We start from the raw sequence: 26,978 nt of genomic DNA on the forward strand, positions 1-26,978 counted from the left end.
TGGAAGATACTATCTGCATCCAACAGGCACAGACTCATGAATCACAGAACCACTGAGGCCGGAAAAGACCTCTAAGGTCCCTGAGTACAACATGAACATCATATGACCATCTTCACCACTAAGCCACATGCACACGCCCTTTGAACACTTCCAAGGGTGGTGACTCCACCACTTCCCTGGCCAGCCTGTTCCAATGCCTGACCACCCTTTCCATAAAAAAACTTTCCTAATATCCGATCTAACTTCCCCTGGCAGAGGCTGAAGCATTTCCTATTGTCCTGTTGTTTGTTACCTGGGAGAAGAGACCAATACCCACCTGGATGGAACTCCTTTCAGATACTCCTAGAGAGTAGTAAGGTCTCCCCTGAGCCTTCTTTTCTCCAGGCTAAACAACACCAGCTCCCTCTGCTGCTCCTCACAAGACTGTGGTCTTAGTTCCATCTAGTATTATATCCAAGTTCAACAAACTGCCAAGTCTTAGTGTTTTGGGAGGAGCTGATGAGAGAATGGCATCATTCTCTCAGGAGTCCTAAAAATATGAAGATGGGGACTTGCATCATTCCACCCCAGAGGAGGCCTGGTGTTGTCTCAGGTGGCCAAGCAGGACAGGGAGACCCATTGGGGGACACCATCTGCATCCAGGAGGCGAACCAAATTCCAGGTCTGTCCTTGCAGCAAGAACAGTAAAATATCCCAACAAGTCACAGAATTGTTTTGTATCAGGACAGACTATACAACACCTCTAATGAAGCTTATCTGAGTCTTGTCTGAGCTTAAACCATCTCAGAAACTGTGGGGCAGCAGGACTTGGTGGCTCCCTACTGGCCATGGGAGCCCACTGTGGCAACAGGGCAGGCTGGGGACACTGGGGACAGCCCCAGGATGGCAGGGGAGGCTGGGGACAGCCTCAGGATGGCAGAGCAGGCTGGGGACAGCCTCAGGATGGTAGAGCAGGCTGGGGACAACCCCAGGATGGCAGAGCAGGCTGGGGACAACCTCAGGATAGCAGAGCAGGCTGGGGACAACCCCAGGATGGCAGGCAGGCTGGTGGCACCAAGGGCTGAGCTAGCCCTGGGCATTGGGCAGGTCCCTGGGGATAAAGCCAGGCTCAGGGCAGGCACCAGCTGGGAACAGGAGCCCAGAGCTATGCCAGGCTTGTCGGGGCCCATGGCTGGGCAGGGCTGTGAGCAGCTGGAGACCAGCCCCGCTGTGGCATTGCTGGAACAGGGGCTGATGGCCCTGAGGGGCTGACATGAGGTCCTGAGCCATAAGCAGTGTGGAGCTGGCCCTGGGGGAAGCCAGGCAGGGGTAGTCAGGACTGTCAGTGTTCTTGGGGCCATGACACAAATTCTCCTATTCTTATGTTTGCCCCTTTCATACAGACAGAGCAAAAGCGTGTCTGCATATCTGACAACCTCTGTTAATATTAATTCTGGGTTCTGCTTAAAAAAAATACATTGCAAATATCCATATGGGCAATGTGCTGCCCAAGATGCCCAACAGAGAACAAATGACAGGAGTACAAACATTCCACAGATACCATCAGAGAAGTCGTCTTTCAGGAGACTTCATTATTCACTTAATTATTCATTTTGTTTATTCACAGTAGAGATATTAGACATAATATGGTGTAAGTCCCTAGCATCCTCAAACACCAGATGCTGGCTTTTCTCTCCAGTCCCAAAAGGAAAAACCAAAGCATCACTGTGAGAATTAACAAAAGTCCAATTAAATTTCTTGCCAGAATGTTAATCTCCCGAAAATAAAAGCAGAAAATTAATAATAAGCTGCTAGTCACCTCCCTTATCACTTTTGCACACATTTGAAATGGCAATAATATGTGTTTAAAATGAACATTATCAGGTAGACAAGCAAATTTTAAAAATTATTTCAAAAAACTAAATACATAATACTTCACCTTTTTCTCATCTCAAACACCGGTCAAAGGGAAGAACTGCTAAGGGCATTGCTCCTTGAAATGACAAGTTATGCACAAATGTTGCTACAGAGGCATGAGAGATGAGGAGACTATGCAGAATACAGAGGACCACAGCAGGGGTTGGAAGGATCTCAGAGGTCATTCTTTCATCTCCCTGCCCCGTGGCAGAATGGGCTAAGCTTATCTTGGCAGGTATGCGTTCAACCTCTTCTAGAGCCTCCTTGTTAATGGGTACTTGACAACTGCTTCAGGCAAGAGATCCCTGCCAGTCACTCCCTGTTCATTAAAGAGTTTCCCCTGCTTTAAAGTAAATCTCGCTTGCCACAGTTTAATCACATTACTTTTTGCACTATCAATGGACATGAAAAAAAGGATTATTATGGGTTTTTCTTCTCATATCTGCAAGTCTTTCATGCATTTGAATAATATTTTTGCTCAGTTGTCACTTCTTCCTGGGTTTTTTTCCAATTGCTCTGACACCACCTCACGTTTTGAGCAGACCAGGGCAGTGCCATACACACAGGTGTCAAAGACAGTTTTACAATTTACTGCAGTGCACTCTGGCCTGAGCCCCAGCCACCTTTTAACCTCACTCTTCCCTCTTCTCTGTGCTAGGGAAGCCCTATAGGTACCCTATAGTGTTATTAAATGGGCTGGGGCTTCACGCTGCCACTCCACGCTCATAGCAACAACTAAACTTTTCAATTCCATAACAATCACGTCTCTTTCAGCCATATTTCCAGTCTATTTACAAAAACTATTATTAAATACACAGTTCTTAAAAGGTTTTGACAAGGCATTGCTCTTTTTTTATATCAGGGTCCTACAAAATCATGCATGCTTGTGTTAAACAGACTTCCATTTTATGTGTGGGGACCAAATCAGTGCTTTCATTATCAATGAGCAACACATCTTAAGTTGCAACCAGATGGCACTTGAGCAATTATGCACATATATTATCTGCTGCAGGGAGGAGAAACATCAAACATAGATTGCCAGCCTACTGTTGCCCATGTGATTTTTATGATAATAACAGAGACTGTTTCACAGAGGTGAAATATTCAGGTTTGCTGTTGATTGATTCAGGATGGGGCGTTAACAGGTTTTGCAAAACATGCAAAAATGTGGCATTTGCATAGCTGGAGATAAGTAAAATCAGTCATAAAACAGTGGAGTAAGAATTTTATCTCACCAGCAGGAAAGATGAACTATATACTCTATTTTGAGAGGCAGAGACCCTCTTAGACACTGTTGCAGAGTACTTTGCCTACTGGGATCCTGTGCAAGGATAGATGCTGATGTGGTAAATATTCCTGAAATAGTGATCAACTGTATTTAAAGGAAAGAAAACAGGATTTTTTACTGGATTGCATACAGTTTACAGCATGGCAGCTTTAAAAGACAAAAAAATGCCAAGCTTAAGATAACCCTAGGCCTATATTGCATGTATCTGAACATCACATATATTTTTTAATATACAGTAACAGTGTAACTGTAGAGTTAGATTAACTGCTATGCTCTGAAAAGTGACTACAAAACGGCATCAGGGTATTTCTTGTTTATTGGGCAGAAATGGTTTTTGAATGAAATATAAGTTTCAAGTAAAAAGATGTTTTGTGTAGTTGCAAATCTTCCAACAAAACTTCCAACAGTTGACATGTAACTAGATTACTGTTTTCATACATATCATCAGAATTCAAGATTATGCTGACAAAATAAAATCTTCTCTGACACCTCTGATTCCACTGGCTATGGAGGGGATAATGAAAAATGTGCAGGGGTATTTCTCTGCTGTGGAGAACAATATAGAGACATACAGTTAGCAAGAGAATAATTAGCTCAGATATTTGAAAGCATCTGATTTTCAGCTACTTTTCACTGACATAAATTAGCTCATGTGTATCTTTTTGTCCCAACTCAAGCCCTAAAGTCTTCAGAAATATGTTGCATGTAACTTCAGTGAGACATGGCTCTAAGTTTCATACTTTTAAAAATTCCACATTTACCTTCACTGGTGCCTATGTAGTACTGCCACAGTTGGATTTGCATTGGGTGAAATGGAATGCAAACCAGCAGACACAAATAATATTACTATTACAATCATGTCTAAACCCAAAATAGTTTTATGTTACTGTAACTTCTTTTTATGAAACCCACAAACTAATTTGTTTTTATATCTCAATACTTGAAATGCATTTCTGATGTCATATTCCAAGGGTTCCTGAGAAGCTCTGGTCAGCCTGATGTGACACTGACAGGCTTGGTCTGCTTTTGTTTCTGGGTCCTTTCAGTTCTATTATTCAAAGCAGTGCCTTTTAGTAAGTCTCTATCAGCATTTCTGCTATACAGTCAGCAGGGCTGCTAAAGACAGTAACATGTTTAAACCTCCTCTTTGTATATAACAACTTTATCAACAGATGTCTAAATCTTGTTTAAAATAATGTAAACTAAATTCATGCTGTCAAAAAGTACATAGAAAAAAAGTAGAAATTAATTTGAAGTCATTCATGTAAGAGTATGAAGACTCAGGCTATGTCTGGAAAACACTGAAATGCAATCTGTTTAACATTTGTCTTGGCTTCAGATTCTCCTTCTGAAGAATTTTTAGCTAGACTTCCTAGAATGTATGCTCAGGGGTCCTTGTATTAATTGAGATTTTATCTCCCTGAAATCTCTATTTTTTCATGTAATAACAGGATGTCACATCCATAACGATTGTGTAACAGAGGGAGTGAAGAAAACCTCTAAAGTGAGAGATGGAAGATAGGTACTTCAATTATTGCCATTCACTTGGGAAGATGTAATATTTCCTGGAATCTGAGATACTTTGTACAATCTCACAGAGAAGCCCACAACTTTAAACACATACAAAGTTACATAAAATAACCTTGCTTATGTTCTTCATTTGTTCATTTTGTGCCATTTTAGGAATATAAATGGAGTATAAAGCACATTTACACTCATTCTAACATCCCTTTACAGTCAAGGAATGACATGAAAAGGACCAATTATAAATAAGAAATGCAGATAATGCATGAGAGAATACCATACCCAGTCAGAAATCACAGGATGGTACTATACTTATGTCAATCAACACATTTTTAAAAATCAGACCATGTTAAATAAACTTGGAATTATGAGTCTATTGTATTAATCATAGAATCATGGGAGCATTTAATTTGGAAAAGACTTTTAGGATCACCAATTCAAACTATTTATGTTGGTCTGATATGACAGCCTCTGTGAGGGATTTGATCCCCATACTAAGTGGCATCGGATTTTGAAATTACTGTATGAAAGCAATGCAATATACACATTTAGAAATTTATGAGGAATCTTTCCTGAAGATTTTATAGAAGATTTATATTTTTTGGGTTTTTTTATTATTATTCTATTTTTTAATGATTGTGTGAATTTTCAGATTATTGAAGACCTGCAAATAATTAAGTAGACAGCTCATAATTTTTACCACATTTGAACACATTTAGTGCAATACACAAACTGCATTGGGAACATCTTTGTGAAATACAGGGGTATGTCATTGAGAGAAATAACTTTCTCATATTTAGCCCAAATAGATAGAAGTTTTGAAGTAAAATATAACTGAAGGATTTTATGTGCAAGTCCATCTTTGAATCTTTCCATCTTTGATACCAAGGCCCCTGTTAAGAGCTATAGTCTTGCTGAAAGCATGATGAAAGTAATTTCAAAGAAATTAGGTGCAAGGGAGAGCAAAGCTGACACTGAAGAATTTCCTCTGTTGTCAGAAGGCTGTGGAACACTATTAATTAGCAGCTAAAATATAATCTCATTTATATGCTTCCTAGGAGAAAAGAGCATGCTGTAAAAGAATACTGAACAATATATCTATATAAAAGATCATAAATATATTTTGAAAGACTTTGACTTTTCATTTTCTTATGACAGAGTCTAGCATTTGTTATGATTGGGAGGGTCCCAGCCATTTCAAGTTTAGTTCAGCCTGTGTTTCTGGTAAATGTTTGAGGCTTTTACCTCCTAAGTCTTCTAGACTAGCAGAGTGCCCTCCAGCTTTCTTAACCTGGTGTCTGTGGATGCTGAGGCAGCATGAGGAGACTGAACTGCAGCCAACATCCTGGCTTCTGTGCCCTTTCCAAATAGTGTTTCCCATGAGCACAGTTGGAGGCAGGCTATTGAACTTAATGGACCACAGACCTGACCCATAGGGCGTTTCTGAAGTTCATATTCTTTCAGGAGGACAAAAGTGCCTGAACTTCTTTATGTCCCTTGCCCTGTGTACACCATTTCTAAATTTGTTTTGTTCCATATTACAGGTAGAGAGCTACCATAAAGAACAAAGAAGTGCAATGATGAATCACTGCAATGGAGAACTGTTACAAATCAGAGTTTCAAATATTTTTTTTTTCTTGTGATTCTACTGTTGTTTCTGCCATGATGAGCTCTCAGGTAGAGATCCAATATGATTTCCCACCCGTGACTTATAGCTTTCCATTCTGTATGTCTAAACACTGTATTTTTCCTGATCTAAATTTTAACACATTATCCTGAATTGTAGATCATGACAGTTTTCACATTTAGGAGCAAAACTTACAGCAACAATGTTAACATAGTTTCTGACCAGTATTTGTCAAAGCACTTAATACATTTCAGTATTAAATGATTTTTTAATAAATCTGTGTGACTCACTTTTCTTAAGGTCCAGTAAATTTAGGTGATTTGCTATGTTTAGAAATCTGCAGCTTTCTCATGGATCATTGTGAACAGAGCAAATCTCTCTATGAAGCAGACACAGGTTGTGGCATTGCATAGAGATTTGGACACTCCTTGCTTAAAAAGGAGTGCAGCACAGCAGTGCAGAGGGTTCTCAGCAGATGCTGAGAGGAATCCTCCCACTCAGAGCAGCACAGCTGTATCACCACAGCAGAGCATAGACCTCAAACCTTGTTTCTAGGCAGCATTCTGCATTATATTACTTTATAGTCTATAAATCCACCAGTGGTCAAGTACCAGTCTGAGGATCTACCTCATGTTCTCAGTAAACTGCATGCCGGAGGCTTTCTATGGTAGGTGTCTGATTTTTAAAATTCTTCCTTTTCCTATTTATTCATATGAAGTGTCTAATTTCTAAAAAAGCCCTTAAGCTGCAGGCTAATTCCTGCAGGGTTTTCAAAGTGATGTACAATTAGATTTCAGTACAAGCTAGCACTTAGCTGCATCAATCATTTTGCAGATTAAAAGAGCCAACTTCCTATTTGTTTAGGTGCTTAAATATTATAAATAGTCTGATTTCTAATTTTTATTTCTTATTTATGATACATATAATATATATGTATGTATTTTTTATGATCGTACAATTATATATCATGTAAGAATGAAGATCATGGCAAAAATAAAGATAAATCTAACTGCTTCCTAACATTTCTGAATTAACTCCACATCCATTTCACTAATGAATCTTAAATTCTTAATATGAAAGCTATAGAACATAAAATGGGAAACATTATTATGCTCCTCTCTAAAGCCACAGCTATTTCCACAACCTCAGTAGTGAGCATAGTTCTGATTATCTCAAAAAGACTGAAAAAAAAGCAGGACTGAAAAAAAAGACACATAGGGAGGAGCAAGTGTGATTGAGAGCAGAATCACATCTATAGTATAGTACAGTACATGGGGGAGGGGAGATGTGGCCCTCTTGCTGCGGGACACACACAGCATTTTAGGGAAGCATCACTCTTCTACACCCCTATTGCTACATCACCACTGCTACAACTGTCAGAGACTGCACTTTGAAAGAGCTGGATCTAGATCTGTCTCATAGTACAATTACAGTTTTCTTGCATTTATCTTAAATTTCAAGACTCTGCTTTTGATCTTTCATGTGGTGAAATTTTGTCTCTGTACAGAAAAGTTTTTTAGGTTCCATCATTTGTACTGTTCTGTAATTTCCCTTGCAGGTCTGACTTCAGGATATTATTAAATATCCAATAAAAAGTGTCCATTTTACAAAGCTAACTATGAAAAAACCAAGTAACACCTCCCCTCCCAAAACATTTAATCAAATGTATTGATTCAGACCTCTCAGCAATAAAAAGAAATCTTAAAACATGTTCGTGATATATATGCTAGTTTATCGGGTCAGGGTTACCAGTCTTCCAAATGAGGACTTGAAAAATCTAGGATACTTGTGGTCCAGTCTCAGGGCTGCTTTATTTTGGCACAAGATGTCAGTACTGAATAGGGCTTTCCTCTTCCAAGACAGTTCTGTCAAAAATCAGAATGTCATGTAATTCAACTTCTGAGGCCTTTTGAGAGAAATACATATGTCTGTATGCTGCCTTCCTAACAGAGTGGGTGAGCAGAACTTCCAATGACTTGTTATTTGTACTCTTTTATCACTAGATTTCATATTACTAGCTCTCAAGATTGCCCTTAGCCAGAAATGAGAATACTAACAAATATATGACACTTACAAAATTAGTACAATGTTTGACTATAACATGATTCCATAGCATCTGCTACATCTCAATATTCCACTGAATATTTCACAATTATTTAACATCTATCACAGCTTTCTTCTACAAGAAAGATTAAGTATTTAAAAGTTTGAGGTTTTTTTTCCTTTCTAGCATGAATATTCCGCAGCTACTAGGCTTTTCTCAGGAGACCTATCTCAGACCTTTTAACACAGCAACTCATTCTTAGATGTACCACTGTAGTTGTCTTAATTTTCATAGCTAGTTTGTAAGCCATCTTTGTCCACATTATTCAACTTTTTGTTGCATATAGTAAAGCCAAATTAGAATGACTCTTTAAAAGAATTTTATAAACAAATGCAAACTTGCCTGGAGCACACAAGGAGATACTTCTCCCTAGCGTCAGTGAGAGATACCATTTGACAGAGGCCAAGATGTTCTCCACAGCATGGGTATCAAAGCAATTTTAAACACCAGACTCCCTGACTAACTCTACATTAGCAAATACTTCAGTGCAAAACCAGTAATTTAGTAGGAAAGGCTGAGGGAATTGGGTTTGTTCAATCTGGAAAAGAGAAGGCTTTGGGGGAACCTAATTGCTCCCTTCCAGTACCTGAGGGGATCCTACAGGAAAGCTGGAGAGGAACTTTTTATGAGAAAATGTAGTGAGAGGACAAGGGGAAATGATCTCAAACTGAAAGAAAGTAGATTTGGATTAGATGTTAGGAAGAAATTCTTTACTATGAGAGTGGCAAGACGCTGAACAGATTGCCAAAATCTGCCCCTACTCTTTGATCAACATCCAAGGTTCCACTGAAAGGACTAGGAAAGGCCTTCAGCCACAGACACGAATTCAAGAGGACACTGAGGACAGTGACACTGGCTTTTCTTTCATTTGCAAACCAGACATGGAGAATGGAATGCCTTGTTGCTGATAGTCAGCTGGACTGCTTGACATATGCAGGAAGGCTAGGAGAACTTCATGGTCGTGCAAAGTAGTCATTATTCAGATTCATGTCTCCTTCAGGTACTGCTGCATGTTTCATGTGAGAATGGTCTTCTAGCTTATTGTTCTCCAGAATGAATTTTTATTTGCATACACCAGAATGACTGCAAACCAAACCAATACACAGAAAGTGGGGAAGATCAGGAGACTCTCTTCAGAGCTGCACTGCTTTGAGACAAAATGTTAATGCATTTTCAACCTCTGTGCTCTTTTAAAACTCATCACTAATTTTTTACCTCTTGCAAAATAAGAGGCTCAAATATGGATCCTAAAAAAACTGATTAAAACCCCCAGTTGTTATTACTATTTATTTTAGACAATGGTACAATGTTTTTTCTCAGATTGTAACTGGGAATCTCTACACAAAATGTTAAACAAACAGGCCTGACTCTTTTTTACGTTTGGGCAGCCTTCCCAAAGAATAGCGTTACGGAATCAAATCAGGAATGCAGAATGCAGTTGTAATTCATCCTGATTTTAAGACAGCATTTCATTGCCAGAGAAGTGTAAAGCTGATATATTATAGTAAATCAGAGTAATGCCAAAGCTTTTCTTTGAACTGTGACATTTCGTGTGTCAGCTAGTTACTCTGACTAGTCAGCCACCACCCACACAGCTGATTAAAGACAAGACACAGTAACACTGCCACAAACTTAATGTACTATCTTTACACTGTTTTATTTTGGGAACCTTAAATGGAAATACTGCCTATTCTGTGATGTACTGCACATATGAATTAATTTTTATTCTTTTGATTAATTAATTTTGATTTATCAATAAATAGATTAAATATTATTTGATAAGGGAAAAAGTAAAAAGTAAAAAAAAGAAATTATGCATGGCCAATCTTGATATTTGACTTAATTGTCTGAACTCTTTTTCAGTGAAAACTCCCCCAGATTTCACTATATTACACTGGCCAGGCAATCAGGAATGTTGTGTTGCCCAAAGATCCTAGTTTTACAATTGTTCATTCAATAAATAAAATAATAGAAACATAGAATGGGATAGATTGGGCAGAATATTTGAAGGTCATCTAGTCCATCACCCTGTCATGAGTAGGGACATCTTTCACAAGATCAGGTCACTCAAAGCCCCATACCCCCGACCTTGAATGTTTCCAATGATGGAGCATTCACAACTTCTTTGAACTTGTCCAAAGTTCAGTTCAGTTGTACCCTCTTTCATTTTAAAACAGGTTGCCTTTTTTTCTGTCTGTACAGATGTCTTGGGATGCAATGCAAGATGTAACCAAAAGCAAGTTCTATTACCATCTGTTAAAACCAGGGGGGGCAGTGTTCTTTATCTCTTTCACGACCCATCCTCCCTCTAGGGGCATATCTTCTGTTAATGGGCCATAAGCCACAGCATGACTGATAAAATGACATCAAGCCTTTGTGAGATATTCCACCCAGGAGGAGGAGCCAAGCATTCCTACCTGGATATAATCTGAGATTTGGAACACTGCAGTCCACCTTTCTCCACTGGATTCCCAGTAGAAGACAAGACCCATCTACACCACCACTAGACCTTCAGAATAACACTTCTACAGAGTCATTGCTTCAACAGAACCATATGTGTCACTCCAGGAGGATTGCAGCCACCATCTGATTTGACTGCTACCAACATCCTGACCAACAGGCTGTCAGTTTGTATTCTGACTCGTCAATGTTTGGGGGTTTTTTTGTACTACTGTATTTTTATTTTAGTTTTCTTAGTAAAGAACTGTTATTCCTATTCCCATATTGTTGCCTAAGAGCCCCTTGATTTCAAGATTATAGTAATTCAGAAGGGAGGGGGGGAATTCACATTTTTCCATTTCAAGGAAAGTTTCAGCCTTCCTTAGCAGACACCTCTCTTTTCAAACCAAGACAACAGACCATGGTAAAAAACCATCCAAATCCTTTAAAAGGAAATTACAGATTACTGGATTTCAAAAGCTATAGGGAATTACAGAAGCCCCAGGGGATCAAACCAAGTGTACTTTGATAACATTTATGGTTATATAATCTATTTGCTATAAAATGGTGACAATTGGCTAAGCACATAAAGAATACATTTGAAAATAATTTAAACGGATGATCACTCACATGGAAAGTAAATATTTTTAATGGATACTTTCAACAAGGAAATCCTGATTGTTGAGTAAATGAGGTGTCAGAAAACAAGAAAAAGTTTATGTAATAAGAAAGCAAATATACTCATTACCTTTGAAAAGATAGTATAATATTCTGGTAAGTAAATCCTGAACATCCCCTGGTCCATAAGGTACATGAATAACTATTTGTCAGAGAGCAATAGCTCTTTAGCTACTGCAACTCGGGTTTTTTTCAGTTCTGGAGGTTCAGACAGTTATGCTTCCCAGGGGAAAAGATGGCAGCAATCAAACAAAAAATTTTATTATCTTGGCCCATATCACTTTCATCATTGATGTCCTCACACTCTTGAAAATGTTGCAGATAAAAATGTAACCTGCTAAGGAGTGAATAGCCCCATTTTATGTCACTCTGGAGTTAAACTGAGTTGACAGAGTTGCAGCTTGTAGGCTAAGGTTGATCATAGCCCTTAGCTCTGCCAGTCCTTACCATGTTGACACTTGATGTTGAGCTCTAACACCAGCAGCAGAAAACAAAAACTGAGGAGCATGTAGCCTCTTTTGCCCAATAGCTGAGTAGCCATTGCTTTTGGTTTTTTCCCAAACCATTAGTAGGAATAGGCCATCACCTAATAAATGTCACTCCTAATTTTATCCAGTTTTAGCCAAGGCTGAAGTGTTTCTGCAGTTTGCTAGCCAAAACCCAGACAAGCAGTAGCTAGTAATTAATTTCTATTCTAGTATTCAAAAGGAAGAGTGTCACCATGGCCTACTCAGTTCCACTTCACTGTGGTCATCAGCAGTTCCTTTCTGTCAGTTCCCATGGGAAGAGAAATGAGAGTACTTATCATACTTTAATATAGATCTGCTCTTTTCTAAAAAAATTCCAACACAGTAAAAAAATGTCATTGGCCTCTCCTGGAGTTTATGTTAACTCAGCAATTCAAGTTCATAGCACCTTTACAAGTCCTTGAGAAAATGAGGATTGAGAACAAGTGGAAATAAAGGAGATAAGAGCATTTTCCTCTCTAGAGTTCCTTGCCATATATACAAGATGTATATACATTTCTTATTATTAAAAGCACAGATATTTCTCTTTGGTAAAATATTTAACAGAATATTATGCATGTACAATATAGCATATACATTGTCAGCTATTTAGACAACAAATCACAGGTGTACTAGAAATATAAACAGGAGGCCACAGCATTTTTAACTGCTCCTTATGAACTAAATAATTATTTTAAAATAAGCAAAATAATAAATAATGATAAATTAATATATCCCAATAAAATAATACTGCATGGATTTATTGTTTAGGAAGGGTATAGGGTTTGGGCAATAGAAAACCTGAGGTCTACTGAACAAAAAAATACAGTCCAAGTAATAACACAGCAAACTCATACATTTTCTCATGACTGTGCATAGACCTGTAGCAACTATCCCTGTGGGATAGTAATTCAATCTCCTGCATCTCAGAAGAGCATGTGATGATATTGCTAATTAACATCCATGGTGATGATTCTCTTATGAAAACATTCATCTATTGGGAAATGGCATTTCTAAGGCATAGCTCCAATTTATTAGCATGTCTTACCATCACCTTTCAAGGGCAACGCCAGTTTGCTCCCACTGATTAGCACATAAAGCATGATATTTGAGTTACAGCTCATTTCATCAAGGTACCTCTTTTTTTATATAAAGAATCAGGTATATCTGCTGATATACTCAGTGTCTCCAACTTCCTCTCATTATTTGCATATTACCTGCCTCGGAATTAAAAAAGAGGGAGATCCTAGTTTCATTGTACCTAGAGAGAAACATACATGTATCAGGAACAGAAAACATAGATAGCATTTTATAAATACTTCATCTGTAAATTCTACTCTGGAATGCCTCACTGAAATTTGAAAAAAATTGTGGACTCTCTTGACTTAAGGGTAAAATTGGTACTCTCTTCTTCTTGCTGATCATTATTATTATTTGTTATTTTGCTGTTTATTTTCAGCAGTATTAGGTATATGCTACAGACTCTAAGTTCTCTTGAGGAGAGAACTGCTTCTGGACAGTTAAAAAAAAAATCTCTAACAGAAGCAAGTTAACAACTGGCAGGTAAACAGAAATGAAGCCATGGCATGTGGCATATGATCAGAGGCAGTGCCTGTAATGAAATCCCTATTTTTTGTTACTACTAATATGAACACAAGACAACAGTACAAAGTGACCACAGGAAAAATAAAGAGAATAAAAAACATTTCTCTCATTATAGCACAGCTTGGATAGATGTAAATGAAGTTATAGCAGGTAAGAACATCTTCCAGCTATTGGACAGAAGAGACAGAGAGAGACGAAGACAACTTTATAGCCAATGAAAGCTTCTGCCTTATACTGTCCCTCAGCTATTGGGAAATGCTGACATCTTGCTAGTGTACATTCATATGTGTATCTCCAAATTCTTCCCTTTCTTTGAAAGTTTTAATATGCAGAATTTTAAGAGTGCAAGTCTGAGGTCCACTTTTTAAAAATTTATTTTAAAATTTATTAAATTCCCCCCACAAAAAAAAGCTTTTTTTTTTTCCTTACATATACATTTCTTGGTAATTGTTCAGAACTAAATCATGTAGCTAATTAACTAATAAATGTGAAATTAAAAACAACATGTAATGTATAAAAAAGAACAACGTATGTATGTAAAACAGTAAAGGGAAGACAAATATACTACTGATTAAAAAAACCCAAAACCAACATGCATTTTCTACCATAAATTTAATTTACATGTTTTTATTACATGTTACTATACAATATGTGAGATATTTTGGTCTGTTGAAAAAGTGAGTAAGTAAATTTCACAGTAACTGGAAATTAAAATTGCTCTTTTTTTGTCTGTAAAGTCAAAAAGAAAAAGTACAGAGTTACAGTTCCTAAGTAGGGTGACTGTGAATCAATTGAGATTTCAAATATTTTAAGCATTCTACACACATATACATGTAAATTAATACACCCAACTTGTCAACAGTAAATCTTCAAAGGCTGTTCTTCAGAGCTACACTTACAGTCAAAGTTCTTAAAATGCTGGCTGAAACAAATGAAGTTTCATTGATTTTTAAATATCTTGAGATCTGAAGTTTTCAGTTTGTCTTTTTACCAGAAAATATTCCTTAGGCAAAGAACACTGGTGATACTTCATCTTGTCCGTACTTCATTACAGATTCAAACTCTTTGAAGCTGATGCAGCCATCAGAATCCTGATCGACTTCTCTGTAAGGGAAGAGATTTGGTATTTAAAACCCAAAAGACTATGCAAAACAGACATACTTAACTGTAGATATCCAACACCAATATTTCTTTTTAAGAGCTCAAGAGTCCTAAAATTTGAATTCTTTACAAAGAAATAATGAAGTAAAAAATATTTTATGTGTAGTCCATCTATATGAGGAGCTCAGTTTTTTAAAAAGAACAATTATCATGATGTATCAACAGGAGGTAAAAGTTAATTACAGTACAACCTGTGCAAATCTAGCACTTCTAGCACTAATTTAGATCCTACACCTCATGCCTAATTCCCCAAACTCAGTCACCTGTATTAGAGATCCTCACAGTTTCATAGTACAACCTATGACCTCTAAGCCTTAAGACAGGTAAAGCTGACATTTAAAATTTCCCCAAGTGCCCCATGATCTTCCACATACTGCAAGCTTATGTTGAAACAAAGATTATGTTAACAGAAGACCTACTCTTTGTGACTGTAAGAAATATAAACTAATTTGTATGTTATTATATCCTAAAGGGAATATTACAGTAGTCAAAAAAGATCTCTGAAGAGTAAAAACTGTTAATATTTATTTATGAGACAGAGGCTGCTCAGAAGACAGCAATTCAATTAATGATATTAGCACACAGGGCTAAGTTTCATTAAATACACCTGGTAATATTTGATGCAGTGATAAATTAGGCTGACAAAATTGTATTAATAGTATTCTGTAAAGTATTTGTCTTAGTTCTCCATAGCTTTCCTGCTAGAAATACATTTTTACAAAAGTTAAATAATTAAAAAACTGATTAACTGTTGGATTTCAACATTCATTTATCATTTAGAAAAATATTTCATTGGTTTACACCAATGTCCAGACCATAGCTTTATTCATAATCTAGTTCACAATAATTCAATTACTTCATTAATAATTTGACTTTATCAATAATTTAATTAAAATTAATTATTATTACTGTCAACTATTACAGATGACACAAAGATTGCTAGAATTATAGTTCTGCAAACTTTACCATTACCATTAGGATTCAGTGGTAGTATACCTGCCATCTTGCAGCATGAAAAATGGGTTTAACTTCTACATGGACAAAACTGAAAATTCCAAATTGATCCATGCTCTTTAGCAGAAGCACATCCTATTATCCTTTGAATGCTTTGGAAATTTCAAAGGAATTCTACACTGAAGAAGTAGTTTGGTAATTCAGTTTTCAACAAAATCTTACGCAAAGCGATAGGATGTCCTGTTCGACTCTTATTCTAAAAACACCCTTGAGAAAAACCTAGTAAAATTTAAAGAAAATAATCTATAGACAACAGCCTAAAATACCGAAATTCAATTTGCATTACGTCCTTCCCTTTTTCCTGAAGAAGTCCTACTTGGATTAAAATTTTGTTATTCTCCCCTTCAATAAATATTTATCTTCATTTATTCCAAGAACCCCTCAAACTATCAACTTCCCACCTTTTTGGAAACTTCAGCATTGTTTGGTAAGATTCCTCTCACCTGTTGGCAATAAACAACCTGTACTAGTGCTTAATTTCACTATCAATCAACTATTAACCTCTTGTGAAGTATATTTGATCAGACAAAGTTCAAGCCTCATGGTGCAATGATGAACCTTACATGGCAATAAACATAAGGAATGACAGCCTGACATTACAGAAATATTGAAACTAAATTCCTTCAGGTCATTGTTGGCTCTGGCATAAGACTAAAACATGATGACATTCTACTGCTTTTCAGGTAAGGACAAGTTTGAGATGTACTCACCCTTAATCAAGTCTTTAGAGAAAACATGACAACTGGAGATAAACCAGTAACACAGTTTCTTGAAAATTAATTTAAAATTAGATTTCTTTAAAAGAAACTTAAATATTTTCAATTCACTTTTAAAATTTTAAGTTTCATTAAATTATTAATTAATTTCAATAATTACAATTAATAATTTATTAATAATTATTGCATACATAACATGTCCATTGTTATTTCATAATTTATATAATTTATATTTAAATATTTTAAATACCACATGTCATAATATAAAGAAATGTAAGCTTATCCACCAGTGAAGAATGAATGCAGGCCATAATTATGAGATGGAGATGCTGTCCTGGAAGCAGGAGCTGAAAAGGCTGAGGACTCATAGAAAGTAATCAAATGAAGATCATCTACTCTGATGCTTTACCTAAGACTGTGAATACAATCCTTGAATGTATAAGCAGGATAATATCTAAATCTAATGCAAGACTGATTTTATTTCAGAATATAGTGTTAGGAAAATTAGGAAGGAAATACTGTGTCTATTTTCTGGTGCCCGTACTTCAAGAAGGACACTGAGGAACTTAAAAGAGAGAGATTCTCTTAAATTGAGAAGAAAAATGAGCAGTAACTATACAGCTTCTGAAAAACATGCCTAGCATGTTATATAACGTCTTGCTATAATGTCTTATAACAAGATATTAAAATACTCTGTGGGGAAAAGAAAGCCATTGAAGACATTGAAGGACTGATCCATTCAAATCAAGACTATAAGTATCTCTCTAGAAAATATATTTTGGATAGTAAATACCTTTTTATGCTTACAAGGAATGACATAGATAGGCACAAATTGAAGCCAAAACTAGAAGAATTCTGAACTTAAATAAGGGTTTGATTTTTTAAAGAAGAGGTTGATGGGCTATTAAAGTAACTTACCAAGGGGCCTAGGAAGTGACAATTTGCTTTCCCTTGGTACATTCAGGAGCCTTTAAACCACACATGTATGTCTGCAGGTCATGATGATGTATATTTATTGCATAGATTTGTCTAAGAGCTTTTTGAACTGTTGTGAAGCCCATGGCCTGAACACCTGCTCTATGATTAAATGCCACATCTTATTTGTTTTGAACCTGCAAGTGATTTGATGCTCTTTATAGCTGAAGTGCCCTTCTCAGTGACTCTGTGTGTCAAAGAGTGCGTAAAACGCATCTATGTTTAAAGATCAACCACTGAAGAACTTTTTAACAAAAATATATTTATTATAATCTATGCTATTTGCAAGTAATTCAGAAGATTCATTCAAAGATAAACTACAGACTTGAATACCTGAAAGATTGCACAATAACCAAATAGCAAATTATTATTTTTTAATATTATGATGAATTCTCAGAATTTAGTGCTGGAAGATCATTTAATGAGTGTTTTAGAAGTTAATGCTGAAAATCCGGCTGAACTGAAGTTAATGGGAATTTTGCCATTAATTTTCAGAAAGCAAAGATTTCACCCCAAATATCTGGGTTACTGGCATAAATAAACCAGGACACACACCTTTAATGTTTGGAAGCTGTTTGCTCTTGAAAAATGGTCCTCAGCTTTATATGGTGTTTGTTCAACAGCCTGAAAGCCACTGACTCTGAATTGAGAATCACTTTCTGAACAGCCTTTCAGCAGAGATTAGCAAAATATGTTGGGTGATAAGTAAATGACAAATAAACTAGTAAGTATCTAGCTGCTGTAATGTGAAGAAATGCTACATTTATTTAAAAGTTGTGGATTTTTGGAATCTTGCCAAAAGTAATCTGAAAGCAAGATGGCCTTGGAGTGTTAAATTTCCATTTTCATTTAGCTCAAGCAAATGATAAATTCATCCTTGTGATTATGAAAATACTATGTCACAGCATATTGATCTTTATTTCACAGGTCACTATTCATTTGACACTCTTAGCAAAATATACAGGGATATTTCAAGGTATGTAGTGCCTCGGGTAGGTTGTCTGATCTGACACTGAAAATTGAGTAATAATCAGCATTTCAAGTTACTGACTGTGAGATATAAATTATTCTCTTATACACTTAGGTAATTGAAGTCTTCCAAAATCACCTAAGTATATTTTCATAGGAAACTGGATTAGATAAATGGCACTTTATTTCTGACAGGAATATTTTAACCATAAATACAAATCAAGTAAAAGACTGATGTTTAATATAAGCTGCCTTTTGAAGTTTTATATTTATTAGTTCACTGAAATAAGTACGTATTAGAAAGGAATCCACATTCAAATACAGCCTAGACTTTTATTTTATAAACAGCTGCATAATATCCTTCAGTGACTTCAGCTTTTTTCCAACTAAGCCCACAACAATTTACATATAGACAGATCTTGAAGTTCCTGAAGTAAAAGCATAAATACAGAATTTAGCCAAAATATTTATTCTTTTTGTGTGGAAAGACTCTCTCATAGGCACTATCTCTTAGTCATGCAGTTAGAAATACACTGTATTTATCTGATAATAATATTTTTTCATGGATCCATATCAGTATAAAACATGCCAAAATATGTAAAATACATGCAATTGAACTCTGCATTTATCTAGATAATTCAGTATCTGTCCTAAGTGGTAATCAGAGAATTAAACAATCTTTTCTATTACCCTAAAAGAGGAGTAGTGAATGCACTGCAGAGCCAGCAGAGACTGCCATTGAGTTTGCTTTCAACAGGTTTGATCAGCAGGACAAGTCTCTAAAGCCAAATAAGAGCCAGGATAAATTAAACTATACTCAGATCTCTGATGCCATGGCCATACACCAGATATTTGCAAGTGAAGAAGGTAACTTCAAAGTAGCTTAGATTTCTCCACTATGCAAACATTCTTAGCAATCATTAATTTTACTACTAAAGATGGATAGTCCTCACTTTGACTTTAAAGAAACTGAAGCTGACCTTGGGAAGGAATTTGTCTTTTAATCTCTTCTATGCAGGCAGAAGTTTTTATAGAAACTAGTGAGGATAAAATGTCAGATATATCACATAAATTAAATACAGGAAGACAAATATAACATTAGGGATACACCAATGAGAATGAAAATTTCAGAGTTCCTTCTCACAGCATTTCTACATGAGTAAGGGCTCATTTTGGTTGCTACTCAAAAAAACCCCAAACAAACAAACAGACAATTTCTTTAAAAGTCCTAGAAATGGCTGCTTGGCTTTCCAAATAATTTCTTGCCTAATGTATGACTTAAAACCCATAATGATACATTTAAATTGGGTTAAATAGCATTAAAAGTTCCCATAACTAAATCCAAAATGACTACTTTGTCATTACATATCACAGAGTTTGAAATCTGAGTAATTTCATATACTTATTTGTTAAACTTTTTGGTTTCTAGTTAACTGAGGTATTTTGAGAAACAAGTTACAGAGGCCCCTACCTTCCACACACAGTGCAATTTATCAAATGTCTACAGGTGAAGGCATAATACCTGGCCTTTCAAGCTTTGCTATTTAACAACCATTTTTTAAGCACAGGAAGATATAAAAATATATACCATTTCTATAAGTAAATTATTCCTGCAGTAGTCCACGAACGAAGTGATTTTCTTAGTTATCAATATTTTTGTCTTCCACGCTGAAAGGCTCAGCAATATTATATACCATTTCTCCTAGTTTAGAGACAGAAGCATGCCAGGCACACAGGTAGGGTCTTCAAATCATGATTTCCCTGCAATTTACATTTTCTTGCTTTTAGGACATGCTATGAATAGCATATTTCCTATTTATTGTAGCCATGCAAATGAGATTAAGCATTCATAAATATTTCTATCATTATTTTCCAAAATCTATATTTATCAAGTTCCTGCTGTCTCATTATTAGGTGTAGACAGTGAGTAAAGAGAAGTTGTGCATTTTCTTTAAATTGTTTCAGAAAACTGCTAAGGAGTGCAGTTTCCTGAATTAACATGCTAGACTATCTGAACTGCTTTTGAGTACTGTGAGCCATTCAGCAGTACTGCCTTGCCCCTTTCGCATACATTTATTGTCTCATTAAATATTTTCCACATTTCAAATGCTATGGATTATTTAGGCCTGGAGTCCTTTTTGCAAGTGCTTCTGGTTCTGGTGCCCCCAAATAAGAAGGAATGGAACTGTTGGATTGAGTCCAGAGAAGTCGAGAAGTGTTCTAGAGCATCTCCCCTACGAAGACAGGCTGGGAAAGCTGGGGCTGTTCAGCCTGGAAAAGAGGTTGTGTGGAGACCTCAGAGCAACCTGCCAGTGTCTGAAGGGGCCTGCAGGGAAGTCAGAGATGAACTCTGTGTCAGAAACTGTAGTGATAGGACAGAGAGTAATGGGTTCAAACTGAAAGAGGGGAAATTAAGGTTAGAGGCATGGAAGAAATCCTTTACTGTGAGGATGGCAAGACACCAGAGCAGGTTGCCCAGGGAAGTTGTGGATGTTCCATCTTAGGATGTGTTCAAGGCCCAGTTGGCTGGAGCATCAAGAAATCTGGTCTAGTGGAAGATGCCCCATCCATGTCCAAGGGGTTAGAACAAGACGATCTTCAAAGTTTCTTTCAACCCAACCCATTCTATGATTGTATGATTCTGGACATGGTTCTTTTATGCCTAATTTCAAGTATAATGATGTCTCCCTTTCACTCTTATGATCTGCCCATGATAATCCAAGTCCCATTTTCTATTAAAATAACTTTCTCATTGTATAATTTAATGCAATCTAAATTGAATGTCATAGGGAGCAGCCTACTCAGAAAACCCATGGTGATTTCACAGGGAGAAAGGTCCTAAGAACCCCACTGCCTTTTTCACTAATTTCAAATTATATTAGATTTTTATCTAACTTGTATTTTCAAGTAAGTTGAAGTACTGAAGAAATGCTACTTACCCTGTGATTCAGCAATTTTCCTTTACTGCTTCTCTACAATTTCTGACATTATCTTTCCTCTGCTTCGGTCAGAAAGTTTGGATTCAATTTCCAAGGGAGCCAGCTTTCCTGTTAAAACTTTTATCATTCATTGTACGTAGCCCAGTGATAAAATTTTCCAAATCATGTTTGTCTACTGTATGAAAATTCTATTTAACCCTTGTACTGACATATTTTTCAATATTCATTTGCTCTATAAAGTCACTTGTTACAACACTCTCCCAGCTCTCCTTGATGCACCGAGCTTCAGAGTAATACAGATACATGATATTTGGCTCTCATACTGTTGGTTCTTCTTTTAATATATTCCATATGACTCGAATAATGCCAAAAGGTCTATAGAATAACATGTCTGCCTACCATGAGTCAGAGATGACTGCTTTACTGCCTTTTCATTAGCATAAAAAATATTAAGTGGAAAAAGCCGACCCCCCCCCTCATATTTTAAATTTCACACTCAAACTGCTTATGGAAACAGCAATTGCAAGAATAGAACATTTTCTTGGACTTTCAGAGAAGAATTGAAACAAATTCAAACAAATATTCCATACTGTTGCAATATGATTCCAGAGAGTAAGCAGAAACATCACTTACATTAAACTATACAATGATGACACAGACCTGAAATACTGTATTTCAGTTGGAATTACTCTAAGAAACTCATTACATGAAAACTATTCTGAAAACAACTACCACCACCAAATAACCTGAAAACAATTGCTAGAGACTGCAGAAATTTGCCACATGTATAATCTGGATGGTTTAAGAATGAAGATTACATCCAGAGTAAAAAATTTATTATATCTGATACACCCAAATTTTACTGCTTTTCCATTTATTTGATATTTCTAAATAAATTACCAGGGAACAATTTAAATTAGGACCAAGAATTTCACTGCATTTAGAACCAAAGCTGTCATACTGATTGAGTAGTGAGAGCAAAAATGACACTTAATGTAAGGAGTGCCTGCCAACGACAAAATGACCCACCAATTGAAGATTCAGGGATGACAGCTTCTTCAACAAGCTGCCTTCTCTTCTGATTAACCAGCTGGTTCTTTCTACTCATCCTGCTTGCTTCCCTGTTGCTGGGATTCCTGGAGAGCTTCACAGCTGCTTTGTTACTAATGTGTATATTAATTTCACGTCTTTAAAAACTTTAATGTTGAGAAAATCCATTCTGCTCTTTAGTAAACACAGAAAATGATGAAGATCCCCCTGGTTTTGCTTCCTAAAACAGCACCTGCTATCAGAGTAATGGAAGTCAGAAGTTTCAGCTAGGTAGGAGAGCATCAGGAAGCATTGAAATTGTCACAGAATTATATTACTTTTAAGATAGAAATGCACTTCCATTTTCCTTCAACGCTGTTCAGTTTTTTGCAATTATTTTGGAAAATGGACAACAAATTAATTACTAACTGGAGTTGGAGGGGAGAACTCCGCCAACAATATATACTACCTTCAGTTATTTCTTCTCCACAATAAATACTGTCCATTTTTTATGAGTGCACTGCCTGACTACTCCTTTCAGTAACTATAATACACTTTGTTCTTGATGCCCTATTTTCTACCTGCAATATACTTTATCCATTGATGTGAACTTTCCCTGATTTTCTTCTCTCTGAACAATGGAAATAGTCTTGGATACTGTAGATCTGACAAATTTTGTCCCTTCTTTCTTAACTGGTCCTATTTTCTGAATTCCTTATTGCCAATGCCATGGTTGATCCGGTTGTGCCAGTAGTTGGGTAGATAATTTGGTACAAATATTATCTACTTGGATAGATAATTCTTCAGTTTCTTCCTGTGAATCCTTCTCAGTGACCAAACTAGCCCAGACCCCATCCCCTCAAACACTTCTGCCTTCTTTTTCTACTGACAAGGAAAGCTCTACAGAAGAATCTCTGAGCCTCTACATCTGTTTACTGGCACATCTTGAATTGTTTGGTTGTGCAACTTCTCACTGCAGTTTGTCTTCTCACATCTTCCCATTTGGTTTCACTTAGGAAAAACTATTTGTCGTTGAATATAAATGACCTTTGCTTATGTGAATCTTGTTTACTACTTGTTCTTAATCTTCTGACCCTTAGACAAGATCTACTGAAATCCACAAGGATCTCCAGGTTTTATAGATAAAATAAGAAATGCCTTGCAGAGCTTAATAAAAAGTTACCATTTGGAACCACCATCAAACCTGTGCTTCTGGTGAATTTTTTTAATGAGCAATTGTTGGAACAATATCATTAATAAATATTTTAATCTCTGATTTGGAATTAAATAGAACGAATCAGATATGTATTATAATAATGTCTAATAATATAATTTTATGTACCATATAATCTATAATACATTCTATAATTCTTACTAGGTAATATGTAATGTGTAATACAGAATATAATAAGTATATAATGATAAAATGCAATATCATATTATTAAAAAAAATTATTAATTAGTCAGAGAATGATGCAATAGTATGTAACATGGAAGGCCAAGTACTTGGATACAATAGGCTGAATTGTGCATTAAGCTTGCCTGTTCAAACAAAATACTTTTTGTTTCTAGAAGTCTGGGAAAAAGAAATGTATCCTAAATGGGAGGTTTATCATAGAAAGGTGACCATACAGAGCTCTGGAATCTTACTGGAAAAAAAAACCTGGCAGGAGCTTTTAAGAATCTTATGTTGACATAAAGAGTGAACCCATTTTTAGCTGAGAAAGAATGGAGAAGTGTTAATTATGCTGCAAATGCAAAATGTCTTGTATAACACCAATACTGGAATACTACCTTCAATCTTGGTATCTGCTCTTTAAAACGAGTACTTAAAATATTAGGTGATGCAGAAACCTAACCTGCCAAAAAATCGTCTGGAAATAGAAATTCCTGTTTCTATTGGGCCCTTCTGACATGACCATAGTGTAGCTCCATGGAGTTATTACTTAATATCAAAGAGCTATTGAACAAGAACCAAAGGTTAAAAACGGATAAAATGAAGAATAAACCAAAAATGTTTAGGAAAAAATTAGTTGAACTATATAGCCTGTAATGTGCAAATATTAAAGCTAATATCTTTTAAAAAATCTTAATCACTATACTTAGGTCAAAAGATCACATAATTCCTCAGGTCTTCCCATTTCACTAAGTGCAACTGCTTTAAAAGCATCATACTTGCTGAGAACTAGATGCCTAACTAACTTTAGAGCTTTTAATTACTCAGTAAAAGCCCTGAGGCTGATTCAGAAACTGACTATTTGTTCCATGATACTAACTTGTCTGATGAGGAGTAAAAAAGGGAATTTAAAACTAAAATCTTTGGATGTATATAAAGTATTTAATAGTTTTTATCCTTTTATCTCTTCTGAATAGATTTATTTGAAAACATGAAATGCTTTATTTCATGGTTTACATATTTAACTATTTTTATCATTAGTATTCATCTACTGCTGTTGCCTTAAAATTCTAGTCAAGCTTGAGGTCACATTTAACAAGGAACTGTAAAATACAACAGACAAAACCTGGGAAATAAATGAGCTGATACCTGTAAGAAAAGACATGAAAAAAACCTAATCAAAAATAGATGACTACATTGAAGTGGTGTCTAAATTGGAACTTAGTTTAAAACTTCCTTAAATTCCAAGTGGCAAATGGTCAATGCCTTCCACTGCTGCCAGATCTTTAACACTGCTCACCAGCCATTACTTTGCTGAGCCAAGGGTCCACTGTGTGACAGATGTTTTCCTTGCTCACCCAGCTTTGGTAGACTCAGAGGAGGACATGTACCCACCTAAAGCTCCAGTTTGAGCCCATGATCGCCTGCAATCTCCATGTTTCCTGGAGAAATGCAAATAGTTAAACATTATCAAGCAACTAAACTCAGTGTAGCTAGATGATATATAATTTTTGTCTCATTCATATCTTAACATATTTTGTTCTCATACTGAAAAAAAAGTACTGTTCCCTAGCTAACCTGCAGACTGTAGGAAAAAACCCACACACAGATATATATATTTCATGTTTTGCCTTACTATTTAAAGCTGAACTCTCAGATCTTGCAAGTTAGGTAGAATCAGATCTGAAAATATTCAAAAAAATACACACTCTGGAGAAGAACAGTCCTGCTAGTGGTACAATACTCATTCCTCTAAGTCATTCTTGAGACAATGTCCTAGAATCGACAAAGTAGATACTCTGTGAAACAGGATTCTGCTTTTATAAAAAGATCAAAAGTTGAGTTTTGAACTTCATGGGCACATGAATAGGCTGAGAGGTGGTCAGTTGAGCTCTAGTATTTGTCAAAGCAGCAAACCCATGGTGCAAACTTGGAAAGAAGTGGCAAATGTCCTCTTTGATGAACACTGCAATTTTCTCACTGTCTTAAATGTTTATCTTTCGTGAACAGCCTGCTTGGTTCTCATGCTTTCAAATGCACATCTGCTCATCACTGTGCAGCTGCCATGTCACAGCAGAGTTTATGCTTTGAGCTTCACAAGTTAAGACAGCACTATAAGCACACATCTGAACCCAACATCACATTCAAAATATATTCTTGCTAGATCTTGATTATTATATTCTTGTTGCCTACACTTTCAACTGGGTGCTACCAATCAGCTGTCATGATCTGAATTTATTTCAGGACATTGGCTAGAAAGGGCATTACTGTTACTGCTAGACAACCCACATCATGAGTACTGGAGTCTTCCCTGCTCCTTTTTATTCAGCCTCTCTACATTTAACACAGCCAATGAATTATGAACAGCATGTAAAAGAGGCTGACTGTTTTGAAACAGTTTCTTTCAAGAGAGTCATAACCAGAGAGGAGCAGTAGAAAAATGTTCCTGGTGGCTCTATTTTTCTTCAAACTTATTTAAAATACACAAAGACTGAAAGAACTAGAAAGATGTCATGAACTCCACTGAAAACACTTTGTAGACCGCCTCAGTACTTGAGCTCATGGATAAAAAGCAGAAAGTGGAAGCAGAAACTGAGGAAAAGATAAGTTACACTTGGTAGTTGGAACAAACACTTCAAAGAACTTGTGGCACAGTAGCTACTGGCTGATATTACACAAAACCGTTTAGACAAGTCAGTCTGTAATTTAGAACTGATCCCGGACATCTCTTTCTGGCAATGAAATACAAGAGGTATCAAGTACAAGAGGTACAAGAATTTATCCCATCTTTACTGTTGATGATTTGGCCTCTGCAGTACATTCTATTGTCACCTTTCAGCTGGACTACAGCAATGCAATATCTTGGGCATTAAGCCATTAGCCCTTGGGAAACTCAAAATAGTACAGAACATAGCAGCACATTTCCTTTCCAGCCCAGGGTACTATAAGCACTTCAAATCTGCTTTCATCTTCTGCACTGGCTCCTATGAAATACTGGGCCAAGTTTTATGTCTCTATCTTTAAGGTGTCCAATAACCCAGGAGCAGAATACCTAAAAGATCAACTGAGAACCTGCAGCTCCATTAAGGACAAAACTTATTTTGTCCTGTAG

At 36.4% G+C, this 26,978-nt stretch overlaps 1 protein-coding gene across 16 annotated transcripts in view; it reads right to left on the reverse strand.

The window, feature by feature from the left end:
- Window positions 1-11,512: 11,512 nt before the first annotated feature.
- The window catches only part of LOC111929905 (uncharacterized), a 57,747-nt gene continuing 42,281 nt past the window's right edge, over window positions 11,513-26,978 (reverse strand). For 5 of the 16 annotated variants that reach the window (XR_015288397.1, XR_015288398.1, XR_015288400.1 and 2 more), the window contains one exon: window positions 23,681-25,308. The gene's annotated coding sequence lies outside the window, so the exon portion shown is untranslated. Of the gene's footprint in view, window positions 13,324-14,260; window positions 14,772-21,441; window positions 25,309-26,978 lie in introns of those variants that run through there. The other 11 variants (XR_015288405.1, XR_015288401.1, XR_015288399.1 and 8 more) reach the window with 7 other exon arrangements.

This window comes from Cyanistes caeruleus, chromosome 6 (assembly GCF_971803275.1).
Source record: "Cyanistes caeruleus chromosome 6, bCyaCae1.hap1.1, whole genome shotgun sequence".
Taxonomy (NCBI): domain Eukaryota; kingdom Metazoa; phylum Chordata; class Aves; order Passeriformes; family Paridae; genus Cyanistes; species Cyanistes caeruleus.